The sequence below is a fragment of the Nerophis ophidion genome, linkage group LG01, assembly GCF_033978795.1.
Source record: "Nerophis ophidion isolate RoL-2023_Sa linkage group LG01, RoL_Noph_v1.0, whole genome shotgun sequence".
Taxonomy (NCBI): domain Eukaryota; kingdom Metazoa; phylum Chordata; class Actinopteri; order Syngnathiformes; family Syngnathidae; genus Nerophis; species Nerophis ophidion.
In genome coordinates, this window is record NC_084611.1 from 34,173,937 (window position 1) to 34,187,673 (window position 13,737).

At 44.4% G+C, this 13,737-nt stretch overlaps 1 protein-coding gene across 7 annotated transcripts in view; it reads right to left on the reverse strand.

Annotated features, from left to right (window-relative positions):
• Positions 1–13,737, reverse strand: part of ccser1 (coiled-coil serine-rich protein 1) — a 338,436-nt gene that overhangs the window by 166,465 nt on the left and 158,234 nt on the right. The window lies entirely within an intron of this gene.

The window sequence follows — 13,737 nt, forward strand, 5'->3', positions numbered from 1 at the left end:
GTAAAGCCGTGCTTTCAAGCACTGGATTGATTGAAACTTTTTGCAAAATATTTTCCATATATTAGCCGCACTAGACCATAAGCCCCAGATATGTTTCCAAATGAATTTATTTACACAGTAAGATTCTGTAAATGTTTATTTACACAACCTAATTGTTTTCAAACAGTGGCTGTAACAGGACAGTTTAACGGCTGATCAGACAAAACAGAAGTCATCGCCAATGAACCCGCTAGCGACGTAAGCTTTCTCTCCAATCAGCTAAAGAGATTTAATAACTCTACGGTGATGTTTCACTGAGGAATTTGTGAAAATTAACCAAAACAAACAGAATGCGATTGTAAGTTAATAATATTAACAGAGACCCACGTAAACGTGTTAGCATATTGGTTATTGCTAATGACGCTAGCTTCATTACATTACGATAGCATGGACAAATATGCATAAAAAAGTATTCCTACAGAAATCACACATGCGACGGTTTAATAAGTATTAGTAGTTCCAGTGATACTGTAAAACTTACAAACGTTGCGAGCAGTTAAGAATGAAGAATTTATAGGAGTAGACCTGCTATGGATGGCTAGGATTGCTTGATTGAAACTTTTATTAGTAGATTGCACAGTACAGTACATATTCCGTACAATTGACCACTAAATGGTAACACCCGAATAAGTTTTTCAAATTGTTTAAGTCGGGTTCCACGTTAATCAATTCATGATACTGGACTGATTTTATGAGCACCAGATGTGGGGTGAATCTATCATTTCTCTTAATCAGGGGTACCCAAACTACGGCCCACGGGCCAGATACGGCCCACCGGCGTCCAAAATACAGCCCTCGGGTAGTACCAAGTAAAAAATAAGAAAAGAAAAAACTTTAAAAAAAAAATGTTTTTATTATTATTTTTTTAATCTGTTTTTGTTCACCCATCCATCAATCCATTTCCTACCGCTTGTTACTGAGTCTCCTAGTCAGATACGGCACGCCAGCGTCCAAAATCCGGCCCCTGAGTAGTCCTGGCTAAAAAGTACATAAAAATTGTATTTATTTATTTTTTGATCATAATTTTTTTAAATCTGTCCTTTTTCGCCCATCCTACAATCCATTCTCTACCGCTTGTTACTGGGTCTCCTAGGCAGATAAGGCACGCCAGCATCCAAACCGCAGAGAATAATCTCACCGCACCTCGTGTGTGTGACAATCGTTGGTACTTTAACTTTAACTTTTAAAATCCAGCCCCCGGGAAGTCCCGACTTAAAAAAAAAAAATAAATAAATAAAAAGATGTTTATTTTTTTTTAAATTCGACATTTTTTTTTAATATGTCCCTTTTCGCCCATCCGTCAAACCATTTTCTACCGCTTGTTACTGGGTCTCCTAGGCAGACACTGCACGCCAGCGTCCAAAATCCGGTCCGCGGGTAGTCCCGACCAAAAAAAAAACAAAAAAACGGTATTTATTAATTTTTTTTAATCTGTCCTTTTTCGCCCATCCATCTATCCATTTTCTACCGCTTGTTATTGGGTCTCCTAGCCGCTCAAGCAAATCATATTGTCTAAAAATGCATTTTCCCAGCGGTAACGGGACGTCATCATTCTTGCGCCACAAAGGCGGCAAGTGCGCGATCTTTCAGTCAATTAGTGCACGAGGGGAAAAAATGGCGAACTCGTTGGGGAATCATAAATTAGACTCCGAGTGTCAAATATTTTCACAAAGTTAAATTAAGTTATTATTTTGGTTAATTTAATAGTTTAAACAAATTTAAATAATGGATCCCATATTCCCATATATGACTCATTATTATCTGAACTAAATGCTGTTTTTTCTACTGATATCATCTCCATAGCTTGTGTATAGCAGTCAGTATTAGTTGGACTATCAACAACTATACATTTTTTTTAATGTTGCCCTTTTTTTAATGATGCATATTGAAAGAAATGCATTTGTGGTGGGCGTGGCCTGTGCACCTGGAGCGAAGCGAGGTGTGGCAGAACCGGCTGCGAGATTAGCGACAGGTGCGTAGATGACACAGCTGAGAGTGTTTGTCTAATCACCTGTCGCTTTTTTAAAGGCAGCAGTCGGGAAGGAGAGGAGGAATTGTTGATGGTGGTTGGCGAAGCACGAGAGGAGCGAAAGCAAGACAGATCACTCTTAGGGAAACCAATCATGTGCTCGATCGAGGAAAGACAATTGCTGTAAAGCACATAAAGACTTTGCACGATCTGGCATTTATTGTAAAATAAACATCATTGTTGACCCTGAAAATGATAAATAAATGGGTTGTACTTGTATAGCGCTTTTCTACCTTCAAGGTACTCAAAGCGCTTTGACACTACTTCCACATTTACCCATTCACACACACATTCACACACTGATGGAGGGAGCTGCCATGCTAGGCGCCAACCAGCACCCATCAGGAGCAAGGGTGAAGTGTCTTGCTCAGGACACAACGGACGTGACGAGGTTGGTACTAGGTGGGAATTGAACCAGGGACGCTCGGGTTGCGCACGGCCACTCTCCCCAAGGAGTGGTGATGTGTCGGTGACTGGTGGCCCAAAGAATCCGGAAGGAAGGGTTTTCCACAGCATTTTTACATCTTCTCAGCTGTTTAAAATAGGTGTAGTAGATAGCAAGTTATGTATGAAGTGTCGGGCAGCCGAGGCAACTCTCATTTATTGTGGGAATGTCAGAAAAGAAAATAGTTATGGTTGAAAACAACAATAGAAGCAATTACATTCCTTAATATAAACATCCCGATGACACTGCAAACTTGTATTCTTGGGGATCTCCATCAATTTAGTAAAGTGTCATCAAAGAGTAAAAAAAAAAAAGCATAATGTTTAGCATGAAGCTAACATAGTGTTGTTTACATAGCTGGTGTTTACATAGATAGATAGATAGTACTTTATTGATAGCTGGTGTTTTGAACAATTGTGTCCTCCTTTCCCTTTAACTTTATGTAATGTTGGCATTTTATTATGTTGGACAAGTGCCGAGTAGGGCTGTGGGGTTATATGATAGAGATCGATTGTTACGATACATTTCTGGTTGATCAGCTGTTAGCATTTTAACTCAGACATAGCAGAAATGTCCGTGACAAGAGCCAATCAGAGTAAACATTCACTTCACGTCCGGCAGTAAGTTGCCACAGAGGTAAACGCGGAGCTTAACTCGCAGCTAAGGGCAGAGAAATAAACATCAGTTCTCCACCGAAGATGAAGTTAACGTTGCGGGAAAAAAAGCAAACTCAACATCAGTTGTGTGTCGATGCTTTGCTTTGCAGAGTGATGTGGAGCAAATCAAGCCCACGTACAAAGTATCTGCAACGCAACAAATGTGTTTGATTATTTGATTATTTTTTTTAGAATTGTTGAAGTAGAGCACATAACTCCCAAAAAGGCTGAACATTTTGAAGTTACAACAGTTTGAATGAGATGAAAAATGTGGGAGTTGTAGAACTTTGAAAAATGTCCCATTGATTGCAATGGCAATTTCCAATAATCGGGGAATTTTGAGAAAAGGTGGGATTTTTTTGAAAATTATAGAAAATATGTCAATGGTCAGAATGAGTTGAAACGGTCGGTGTTGGAACTTTTCAAATCAGCCGAGAAATGTTGAAGTAGTAACATGTTTAATTGAGAAATAGTAGTACGGGATTGCTGGAATTTCGGGAAAACCGGGAATTTTTCCATTTCAAAAAACAACTTTATTTTTTTGTCCTGTTTTTTTGACGGTGGAACGGTTGAAGTGGGTTGTAAAATGTGGGAGGAGTAGTCGCCAGAAAAAAGGGTGTAAATAAAGGCCTTGGAAAACCAAGAATTCTGGAAAATCCTGGATTTTTTTGGACTTGGAAAAGGGGTAGTTTGTATTAACAGGATGGTGGAATTGGTTGAAAGTGGAATGGTTTGAATAAGTTGAAAAATGTGGAAATGGTGGAAGTTTGAAAAATGGCAAATTCATTTGGAATGGGAAAAATGTCCGGGAAAACATGGAATTCTGGGAAATATAGGGTTGTTATGAATTTGTCAAGGGACAAATACCGATTCCGGAATAGGATGAACAGTTTGAAGTTGGAACGGTTTGAATCGGATGAAAAGTGTAAAAGCAGGAATTTTTGGGGAAATTGTAAAAAACGTCAATGGTCTGAATTAGTTCAAACGGTTGGTGTTGGATTTTTTCCAATCGGTCGAGAAATGTTGAAGTAGTAACATGTTGAATTGAGAAATAGTAGTACAAAATTCCCGGAATTTCGGGAAAACCGGGAATTTTTCCAGTTTAAAAAACAACATTGTTTTTTTGTCCTGATTAAGAGGAATGTTTTGACGGTGGAGTGGTAGATGCGGGTTGAAATATGTGTGAGGAATAGTCGCCAGAAAAAAGGTTGGAAATAGGGCTTTGGAAAACCAGGAATTCTGGAAAATCCTGGATTTTTTTTTTTTACTTGGAAAAGGGGTAGTTTGAGATACTAGGATGGTGGAACGGGTAGGCAGTGGAATGGTTAGAATAGGTTGAAAAATGTGGAAATGGTGGATGTTTGAAAAACGACCAATTCATTTTGACTGTGAAAAATGTACCGGAAAACCTAGAATTCTGGGAAATTTGGGACTGTTTGGAATTTGTCAAGGGACACATTTTTTTATTGCAGAATAGGCTGAAAAGTTTGAAGTTGGAACGGTTTTTAATTGGATGAAAAATGTGGAAGGTAAAACTCGCCAAAATCCGGAGAAGAAGTTGAAGTTTATTAAATAAATGAATTTTGGTGTAGAAATATTAATTAAAGATGATGCACATTTGCAAGTAGCAATGATGTTGACGCATGTAGCATCATAATTTGGAAAATGGTAATGTTTAAAAATGTCTCCATTATCCCTCAACACTCAAGTACTTTATATTTTTCAACATTTGTCAAACAGTTAATGTTGATATTCTTACACCTTTTCTATGTTCATGTCATTAAAATGTTTAACTTCCTTTGTTATTCAGTACCTAGTATTTAGTTTCCTTAGTTGTCTTTAGTACAGATGCTTTAAAATCGTTCAAAACAATATATCACACGTGTAGAAGCATTTATGTCACATCTTAAAACTCATCCGTATACTCTAGCCTTTAAACAGACCCCCTTTTTAGACCAGTTGATCTGCCGTTTCTTTTCTTTCTTGCTTTGCTTCTTTTCTTTTCTTTCTTGCTTTCCCTTATGGAAGGGGGGCCATGAAGTGTCAAGAGTCGGAACCCGGGGATGGACCGCTTGCCTGTGCATCGGTTGGGGGCATCTCTGCGCTGCTGACCCGTCCCCGCTCGGGATGGTCTCCTGCTGGCCCCACTATGGACTGGCCTGTCACTATTATGTTGGATCAACTATGGACTGGACTCTCACTATTATGTTAGATCCACTATGGACTAGACTCTCACTATTATGTTAGATCCAGTCCTGGACTGGACTTTCACAATATTATGCTAGACCCACTCGACGTCCATTGCATCTGGTCTCCTCTAGAATGGGGGGGGGGGGGGGGGGTGTACCCACATCTGCGGTCCTCTCCAAGGTTTCTCACAGTCATTCTCATTGACATCCCACTGGGTTAGGAGTTTTTCCTTGCCCTTATGTGGGATCTGAACCGAGGATGTCGTTGTGGCTTGTGCAGCCCTTTTAGACACTTGTGATTTAGGGCTATATAAATAAACATTGATTGATTGATCGAAGACCTTTATGAAGATGAAAAACCATGGACCCAGATTTCCCTCGCCCGGACGCGGGTCACCGGGGCCCCCCTCTGGAGCCAGGCCCGGAGGTGGGGCACGATGGCGAGCGCCTGGTGGCCGGGCCTGTTCCCATGGGGCCCGGCCGGGCACAGCCCGAAGAGGCAACGTGGGTCACCCCTCCAATGGGCTCACCACCCATAGCAGGGGCCATAGAGGTTGGGTGCATTATGAGCTGGGCGGCAGCCGAAGGCAGGGCACTTGGCGGTCCGATCCTCGGCTACAGAAGCTACCTCTTGGGACGTGGAACGTCACGTCACTGGGGGGGAAAGAGCCTGAGCTAGTGCGCGAAGTCGAGAAATTCCGGCTGGATATAGTCGGACTCACTTCGACGCACAGCAAGGGCTCTGGAACCACTTCTCTCGAGAGGGATTGGACCCTCTTCCACTCTGGCGTTGCCGGCAGTGAGAGGCGACGGGCTGGGGTGGCAATTCTTGTTTCCCCCCGGCTCAAAGCCTGTACGTTGGAGTTCAACCCGGTGGACGAAAGGGTAGCCTCCCTCCGCCTTCGGGTGGGGGGACGGGTCCTGACTGTTGTTTGTGCTTATGCACCAAACGGCAGTTCAGAGTACCCACCCTTTTTGGGAACACTCGAGGGAGTACTGGAAAGTGCTCCCCCGGGTGATTCCCTTGTCCTACTGGGAGACTTCAACGCTCACGTTGGCAACGACAGTGAAACCTGGAGAGGCGTGATTGGGAAGAATGGCCGCCCGGATCTGAACCCGAGTGGTGTTTTGTTTTTGGACTTTTGTGCTCGTCACAGTTTGTCGATAACAAACACCATGTTCAAACATAAGGGTGTCCATATGTGCACTTGGCACCAGGACACCCTAGGCCGCAGTTCCATGATCGACTTTGTAGTTGTGTCATCGGATTTGCGGCCTCATGTTTTGGACACTCGGGTGAAGAGAGGGGCGGAGCTTTCTACCGATCACCACCTAGTGGTGAGTTGGCTGCGATGGTGGGGGAGGATGCCGGACAGACCTGGGAGGCCCAAACGCATTGTGAGGGTCTGCTGATGAACGTCTGGCAGAGTCTCCTGTCAGACAAAGTTTCAATTCCCACCTCCGGAAGAACTTTGAACATGTCACGAGGGAGGTGCTGGACATTGAGTCCGAGTGGACCATGTTCTGCACCTCTATTGTCGAGGCGGCAGATCGGAGCTGTGGCCGCAAGGTAGTTGGTGCCTGTCGGGGCGGCAATCCTAAAACCCCCTTGGTGGACACCAGCGGTGAGGGACGCCGTCAAGCTGAAGAAGGAGTCCTATCGGGTCCTTTTGGCTCATAGGACTCCGGAGGCAGTGGACAGGTACCGACAGGCCAAGCGGTGTGCAGCTTCAGCGGTCGCGGAGGCAAAAACTCGGACATGGGAAGAGTTCGGGGAAGCCATGGAAAACGACTTCCGGACGGCTTCGAAGCGATTCTGGACCACCGTCCGCCGCCTCAGGAAGGGGAAGCAGTGCACTATCAACGCCGTGTATGGTGCGGATGGTGTTCTGCTGACCTCGACTGCGGATGTTGTGGATAGGTGGAAGGAATACTTCGAAGACCTCCTCAATCCCACCAACACGTCTTCCTATGAGGAAGCAGTGCCTGGGGAATCTGTGGTGGACTCTCCTATTTCTGGGGCTGAGGTCGCTGAGGTAGTTAAAAAGCTCCTTGGTGGCAAGGCCCCAGGGGTGGACGAGACCCGCCCGGAGTTCCTTAAGGCTCTGGATGCTGTGGGGCTGTCTTGGTTGACAAGACTTTGCAGCATCGCGTGGACATCGGGGGCGGTACCTCTGGATTGGCAGACCGGGGTGGTGGTTCCTCTCTTTAAGAAGGGGGACCGGAGGGTGTGTTCCAACTATCGTGGGATCACACTCCTCAGCCTTCCCGGTAAGGTTTATTCAGGTGTACTGGAGAGGAGGCTACGTCGGATAGTCGAACCTCGGATTCAGGAGGAGCAGTGTGGTTTTCGTCCTGGTCGTGGAACTGTGGACCAGCTCTATACTCTCGGCAGGGTTCTTGAGGGTGCATGGGAGTTTGCCCAACCAGTCTACATGTGCTTTGTGGACTTGGAGAAGGCATTCGACCGTGTCCCTCGGGAAGTCCTGTGGGGAGTGCTCAGAGAGTATGGGGTATCGGACTGTCTTATTGTGGCGGTCCGTTCCCTGTACGATCAGTGCCAGAGCTTGGTTCGCATTGCCGGCAGTAAGTCGAACACATTTCCAGTGAGGGTTGGACTCCGCCAAGGCTGTCCTTTGTCACCGATTCTGTTCATAACTTTTATGGACAGAATTTCTAGGCGCAGTCAAGGCGTTGAGGGGTTCCGGTTTGGTAACCGCAGGATTAGGTCTCTGCTTTTTGCAGATAATGTGGTCCTGATGGCTTCATCTGACCGGGATCTTCAGCTCTCTCTGGATCGGTTCGCAGCCGAGTGTGAAGCGACCGGAATGAGAATCAGCACCTCCAAGTCCGAGTCCATGGTTCTCGCCCGGAAAAGGGTGGAATGCCATCTCCGGGTTGGGGAGGAGACCCTGCCCCAAGTGGAGGAGTTCAAATACCTAGGAGTCTTGTTCACGAGTGAGGGAAGAGTGGATCGTGAGATCGACAGGCGGATCGGTGCGGCGTCTTCAGTAATGCGGACGTTGTACCGATCCATTGTGGTGAAGAAGGAGCTGAGCCGGAAGGCAAAGCTCTCAATTTACCGGTCGATCTACGTTCCCATCCTCACCTATGGTCATGAGCTTTGGGTCATGACCGAAAGGATAAGATCACGGGTACAAGCGGCCGAAATGAGTTTCCTCCGCCGTGTGGCGGGGCTCTCCCTTAGAGATAGGGTGAGAAGCTCTGCCATCCGGGAAGAACTCAAAGTAAAGCCGCTGCTCCTCCACATCGAGAGGAGCCAGATGAGGTGGTTCGGGCATCTGGTCAGGATGCCACCCGAACGCCTCCCTAGGGAGGTGTTTAGGGCACGTCCAACCGGTAGGTGGCCACGGGGAAGACCCAGGACACGTTGGGAAGACTATGTCTCCCGGCTGGCCTGGGAACGCCTCGGGATCCCCCGGGAATAGCTAGACGAAGTGGCTGGGGAGAGGGAAGTCTGGGTTTCCCTGCTTTGGCTGTTACCCCCGCGACCCGACCTCGGATAAGCGGAAGATGATGGATGGATTATTGATTGATTGGCGGTGTGATATTAATTGAGGTCAGATGAAATGAAAAAATGTGTGGTTTTGTTTTTTTGTTTTTTTACATATCGCCTAGCCCTGGTGCAAAGCTACATTGTATATGTAAAATGCAGATAAACTGCAGAACAGAACTCCTCTGAGACTATAAACTATCAGAAACAGGCGTGGACAAAAACAGCTCATTTGCATAAAGCTCCATACACACAAAACGGCATGTTCCCAGTAGGGCTAAAACCACTTTTAAGCAATCTAAATTTCAGCATCAAGGATATCTTTTGGCTTCTAATCCACTATTATGGGACCTCAGAGACTTGTTTAAAATTGGTGAAAAATATGATAACGTGAGACCTTTTTTTTTGATGATAATTATATAACGAGTCCAAGCAAAGAAAAGCCAATACAAAACCATTAGAATATTTTTTGTCGTTTACTGAGGACGTTCCTCACTGGAAAAAAATACTTTGAAAGGAGTCATGTTTATCTTCGTATAATTGAAAAACCTTGCCGCAGTTCCAGTCTGCCAAGCTCGTTTTTGTATAGCGCGGAATTATCAAAAGCCCTGTCATCCTTAGACGGAGGAAGGAACTGACAAAAGGAGCTCAGGCAACAACAAGCACATTGACTTACAAGGAGGATGAAAACCGAGCATAATCAGTCAAATTGATGGGATCACAAGAAAGGAAAGGACTGTGTGCAAAAGCCCCGACAGACACCGCGGAGAAGAGCACAAAACAGATGGACGTGTAGCCAGAACTTCTCCAAAGCATATACAGCAAGCGAGAAAATAACTGGAAAGAACGAATGAGGGGGAAAAAACACAGGAAGAGAAGAAGATGAGCGATGAAGGGCGGAACGAGGCAGGGAGGGCCTGAGGCTGACCATCATGGTGTCTAAGGAACCCATCTTGTGTAGCTGAAGGACGGGAGTGAAGGGTCGGACTAAACTTTGTATCTTCAACACTGCTCTCCAATCACCCTTACAACAAAGTAGGGTTTGGCGATATGGGCTTTTTTTAATATCTCAATATTTTTAGGCCATGTCACGATATACGATATATATCTTCATATTTTGGCGTAGCCTTGAATGAACACTGGAGATATATAATCACAGCAGTATGATGATTCTATGTGTCTACATTAAAACATTATTTTTCTTACTGCATTATTATATGCTCATTTTAAACTTTCATGCAGAGGGAAATCACAACTTAGTAAATTTCCCAAAACTGTATTTATAAACAGTTATTAAGCAGTGGCACAAATATTCATGTCATTTCAAAACAGAAAGTGCAAGATTGTCAGAGACATTTTAAAACAAGCTATGAGTGCACTTTTGTGCATGATGTCACTAAGATGACATATAAATCAATCAATCAATGTTTACTTATATAGCCCTAAATCACTAGTGTCTCAAAGGGCTGCACAAACCACAACACAAACCCCTACGACATCCTCGGTAGGCCCACATAAGGGCAAGGAAAACTCACACCCAGTGGGACGTCGGTGACAATGATGACTATGAGAACCTTGGAGAGGACCACATATGTGGGCACCCCCCAACCCCCTCTAGGGGACCGAAAGCAATGGATGTCGAGCGGGTCTAACATGATACTGTGAAAGTTCAATATCAAATATCAATATCAAATATGCCCTGCGATGAGGTGGCGACTTGTCCAGGTTGTACCCCGGCTTCCGCCCGATTGTAGCTGAGATAGGCGCCAGCGCCCCCCGCGACCCCAAAAGGGAATAAGCGGTAGAAAAAGGATGGATGGAATATCAAATATCAAATATCAAAACAACACTAAATTGAAGTGCACTTTTTGTACAGACCGCCACTACAATAGTTAAAAACAAATAAAGTGCACTTTTGTACTCAAGATATTTCAATAAGTGTCAAATAAAAATGAGCTGCATAATAGGAAATCAAATAGTGTATGTCCTATGCTATGTGGTGGGTTCCTCCGGGCGTTATCTCCTTCTGTTGTTGACTATTCTTTTCATACGGTATTGAAAAGGAAATAGTTCCTTTGTCATTTTGTTGGTGTGGCACCGAACGGAGATATTGACATGCGGAATTTCAAGCACTCTTTCTCTAGCTCAGGGGTAGGGAACCTATGGCTCTAAAGCCAGATGTGGCTCTTTTGATGACTGCATCTGGCTCTCAGATAAATCTTAGCTTTAGCTTTTCTTTCTCCTATGTCCCCCCCTCCCTTGTGGAGGGGGTCCGGTCCGATGACCATGGATGAAGTACTGACTGTCCAGAGTCGAGACCCAGGATGGACCGCTCGTCGGGACCCAGGATGGACCGCTCGCCTGTATCGGTTGGGGACATCTCTACGCTGCTGATCCGCTTGAGATGGTTTCCTGTGGACGGGACTCTCACTGCTGTCTTGGAGCCACTATGGATTGAACTTTCACAGTATCATGTTAGACCCGCTCGACATCCATTGCTTTCGGTCCCCTAGAGGGGGGGGGTTGCCCACATCTGAGGTCCTCTCCAAGGTTTCTCATAGTCAGCATTGTCGCTGGCGTCCCACTGAATGTGAATTCTCCCTGCCCACTGGGTGTGAGTTTTCCTTGCCCTTTTGTGGGTTCTTCCGAGGATGTTGTAGTCGTAATGATTTGTGCAGTCCTTTGAGACATTTGTGATTTGGGGCTATATAAATAAACATTGATTGATTGATTGATTGAGCTGAAATTACTCAACAGGATAAGTAATGTATAATACTGCTGGTAATCATAGTGTTAAAAATAACGTTCAAAACATACTACATTCTCATGCATTTTAATCCATCCGTCCATTTGCTACTGAGCCAGTTCAAGAAGTTGCATTAATGGTAAGAAAGATTTTATTTATTATTGGTTAGCTTCAGATTAACAATGTTATTAAAAATAATCAGAGACTTGTTATACTCTAAAAATGTTGGTCCTACTTAAATGAATTGATTAACGTGGACCCCGACTTAAACAATTTGAATAACTTATTCGGGTGTTACCATTTAGTGGTCAATTGTACGGAATATGTACTGTACTGTGCAATCTACTAATAAAAGTTTCAATCAATCAAAAATGCACACATTTAGTTGTATTCAATGTTGAAAAAAATATCACATTGCTCTTAAGGAAATACATTTTAAAATATTTGGCTTTCACAGCTCTCTCAGCCAAAAATGTTCCCGACCCCTGCTCTAGCAGGCAACTTTTCAAATGATGCTACATTAGCAGTGCTGCTATTTTTTGTAGCGACGCTTTTGCCGCTGAATTGTTCAACATATTCCCGCTTGAAGCCAAACCACTGCCAGACGATGGACCCCGTGCAGTTTTTCTTGGGAATTAATTCATCCTTCATTTGTTACCAGATTTGCACCTTCTTTCTTTCGCATTACCACCCGCACTGCACCGTTTGCATCCCAGCTAACGTTACCGTTTCGCGTGTGACGTTGCACATGTGACAGAATGTGACGTATGTAAGAAGGTGCGCTTGTTTTAAGTCTCTGTGCGAAGGAGAGACAAGAAAGAGTGATTAGAGCCTGTAGTGTAATGCCCGCAGCTAAAAGCAACTGCGTGAGAACGTATCCTCGAATACCACGATATAGTCATTTTCTATATCGCACAGAGACAAACCCGCTCGATATATCGCCCAGCCCTACAACAAAGCCCACAGAGTTGTTCTCATCCTCAATCTCGAGTCTTTGAGCCAATCATAAGTATGTAAAAGACTCTGCAGTTTGGATTTGTTGTTATTGTTTGGCTAAACTGACAAGCTGAATGAATATTTAATGATAAAAATCACGTTTGGAATATGCGGTGCAGTCCAGTTCACCTGCAAAACCTTTCATTGCCATCTCTTTGATAATTACTACAAAAGTGAGCCTCCAAAATGATTATGGTGTTGGACTCACGGCCACACCCAAATGGAGGTGAGCCACGGCAGGCAGCGTGAGTGCACATTCACGGTGGTCAGCACAACCAATGATTGTGTTTTGAAGGAGTTTCTCTCTGTTGAACTGCTATCACGCGCATTAGCAGATATTCATAGCACTAAAATAGGGCTTGAACTAGTCCACATCCTGGCAAGCTATTACAATCCCCACACAACATTTAACTTTATTTGAAAGGAAAACCTCTGACCACATGTTCATTGAACGGAACCAATGATGGAACAAACTGCCATTAATACAAGGGATTAGTTCATTAACACACCTGGTATTCACAGCAAGCGCTCAGTAGAACATAGAAGTACTCCAAAAAATCAATCATACAGTTATTATTCCATTCATCCATCCATCGATCCATCCATTTTCTGCCGCTTGTCCCTTTTTGGATGTTGGAATAATTATGTATATATTATCACACTAACTTTAGTATGCTTAAAGTCTGTTGCTTTAGTTATTAGCTATTGTGCTCAAGTTATACTTTTTCTAATCTATACAAGGACAAAACTTCTTGTCTGAGGGGTGGCCGCTGCCACAGATGTTATCTTTGTTTTAGCTCGCTAACAGCCTAGGACTTCAAGGACCTCAATGAAGATAAGATGACAGCACGCGGATGAGACCGAGACTTCAAGGACCTCAATGAAGATAAGATGACCACACGCAAATGAAGCGGGGACAAGACGAAATCACAATGCCCCCGGCCCATTCCGTCACATACTGTGCGTCTTGGACCTGCTTTGCATAATATATGTGACCACTCCTTTTAGAGGCGGCCTCAGTGATGTTGACTATGGAACTCTGAAGAAAAAGAGGGGCGCGGGAGCTGAACCTTAGAGCGTAGGGCGAGACTGTGACTAAGTGTTCAGAGCCAAGTGTTCTCCT